This window comes from Hyaena hyaena, unplaced genomic scaffold, assembly GCF_003009895.1.
Source record: "Hyaena hyaena isolate Hyena2069 unplaced genomic scaffold, ASM300989v1 scaffold_639, whole genome shotgun sequence".
Lineage (NCBI taxonomy): Eukaryota > Metazoa > Chordata > Mammalia > Carnivora > Hyaenidae > Hyaena > Hyaena hyaena.
This window is the reverse complement of record NW_024081271.1, coordinates 267,284-269,953: the sequence shown is the minus strand read 5'-3', so window position 1 is coordinate 269,953 and position 2,670 is coordinate 267,284. Positions and strand designations below refer to the sequence as shown.

At 41.7% G+C, this 2,670-nt stretch overlaps 1 pseudogene; it reads right to left on the bottom strand.

The window, feature by feature from the left end:
- Positions 1–581: 581 nt before the first annotated feature.
- On the bottom strand, positions 582–834 carry LOC120219700 (annotated as a pseudogene).
- Between the last annotated feature and the right edge of the window lie 1,836 nt (positions 835–2,670).

Genomic DNA, 2,670 nt, shown 5'->3' with positions numbered 1-2,670 from the left:
TTGTTATTCAGATGTTGCACCTCTCAAACTGTCCTTAAAATTATTTTTATTAATATCTCATCCTCTATTTTCCATCTCCTTATATGTTTGTTTTATTTCAGGGAGATTTACTCAACCTTTTCCTTAATCTTTCTAGTGAGTTTTTCGTTTTTGCTATTATATTTTTAAATTCTAAGAGTCTATTTTTTATCCACTGAATATTCCTTTTTAAATGGTATTCTTTCTTATTTCATGGGCAAATAGTGTTCTTTTCCTATTTTGTGTAGGCCATATCTTTTCTCATCTCCCCACATTAATGATAGGCCTTAATTTTTTAAATTTTCTTTTCCTGTTTAGTCTTTGTTTCTAACAAGTTACTTTGTTTCTGTTTGTACTTCTCTCTCATGTGTTAGAGGCTTTCCTCAGATGTTTTGTCATCTTTGGTTTTTTGCTCATATTTAAGTGGGGACTGAAAGCTGATAGCAGTACAGACTTGCTCCCAAATATGATATAATGTTTATCCTTTTTTCCCCCCAGGGGTTGCTTTTCACCTTTTATTGGCCACAGGGGAGGGAACCTCCTCCATGTCACCAGAGGTGCTCTCAATCCAGCCACTCCAACATTGGACCCTGGAGGTCCTGGGGGTTGGCTGGCCATGTTGAGCATATTCCCATCATCATCTCAGAGGGGCACTGGATAGTTGTAAGGTATGGCTCGGTTGATCATGGTGGCATATGTGGTGAAGGGGCTGACAATAGGCAGAATTATAGCAAGGCCCCCAATGGTGAAGGATGAGACCCACACCAGCTCCTTGGCCCAGGCATGCTTGAGGTACACGACAAGTCTCCTGGCCATCTTGGACATGGCATTGGCAATGGAAGGATATAATGTTGAGCCTAAAGAAAGATCACCATTATTTCTGTATCTCATTAATCACTTTCAATCATGATCATCAAGGAGTCTGTTAGTGTCACATTGAACAGTGTGTATAGTAATGGGTTACCATTAAAGGCAGGAAAGAAGAAATAAATAAATGAGCAGTCCACAGCAGGTTAGAGATAGAAAAACAATCATCAAAAGAGTTCTCTTCCAAGGTTTCTGGAATTATCGAATGTCTTTCCACTGAATTTTTTTTAATTTTAGAGAGAGAGGGAGAGAAAGCAAGCACGTAAGCAGGGGAGAAAGAGAGAAATAATCTTAAGCATGCTCCACCCCCAGCCCCAGCATAGAGTCGAAGGCAGGGCTTGATCTCACCACTATGAGATCATGACCTGAACCAAAATCAAGGGTCAGATAATCAACCGACTGAGCCATCCAGGCAACTCTCTGTGATAGAGTCCCCTCTCCAAGGAAAAAGAACAAAAACAAAAACAAAACCTCAAGGCAACCTGGCTATACCAGGAAGTGACAAATCCCTCATGACCTTGTAACATAAGACCACTTAATCAGACTGCATGTTTGTGTGTTACCATATATGAGAGACAAAGAAATAGAAAATATATAAAAAACTGTGCCACATGGTGTTTGGGGCTCAGTTTTTCGAGTATGAACCCAACTGAGCAGTGCCAGCATGAATAAAGTTGCTTCCTGGAAAGAAAGGCTTCAGTGTCATGACTCTCTGTGCGAGAATTCTGTTACACCTCCACTGAAAAATTTAAAGAATGAAGCAGATAATCTGCCTTTCCAAGTGATTTAAGGACTAAATTAGCCAACATTCTCACCAAGGCTTTGAATCAGATATTTGTCACAAGACAGACTCACTGTACTGTGTGGAGATGCTCGCAATTACCCCCAACCACACACCTTTCTAGGACGAAAGAAAGTTCACATCCCTGGAAAAAAGCAGTCCTTGCATAACCCCATCCTCCGACACACCTGAGTGGACCACAAATGGACCTAACTCAAACGGGGCCACTCTAAATTCCTCTTGCAGGATCCTTGAAATAGGACACTGAGAAACAGTTAAATGGTGGGGATTCCCGGAACTGAAAGGTTAAATAGGGTCAATGCCAGAGTTTATACCATGGCCAAAAAAGGGGGAAAATCCTTAAGACAGAGAGACAATGCCAATATGTAGAAGGCAGCAGAAGAAAGCAGATTTACAGAGAAAGCAAAGATAAGAAAAGACATAGTCCCATCAGAGACTGAAGAAATGGATTTGGAAACTGAGTTTCCAGGTGATTTGGGATATGTCCCTTACCTCCCCTGTGTCCTTCCAGTAAATTCACTTTGTACTTGAGCTGGGGTGTATGAGCTTCTGTTCCTTGTCATTGAAGGATAAAATGTTTATCAAGTATTATAGTCCAGATCCATAAAGAAAGAGATGGCACATCAAACACGGTAACACAGGAAAGTCTAATAAATGGATTATTTACAAAGAGGGGCAGAGGGTAAGGAAACCAGCCTTAGGTCTAGCAACAGCAGGGAGCTATTACTTCTCTGTAGCTGAAAGGGCAAGAGGAGGAAGCATCTATCTCAGTCTGGAGAGAGGAAAACTTTCTGACAGCAGCTGTGTCATAGGTAGCTGGACGCAGCCAATCCACAGCAACCTAGCAGGAAGGGAATCAAGAGAATAAATATCCTGATCTTACTCCCTTCCTGCCTTCCAGTATACCATCGATGCCTCCTCCTGCCAAACCCACTGGAAGACAAAGGGCAAGGGAGCCACCAATGTAATCAGTGGGTGGAGAA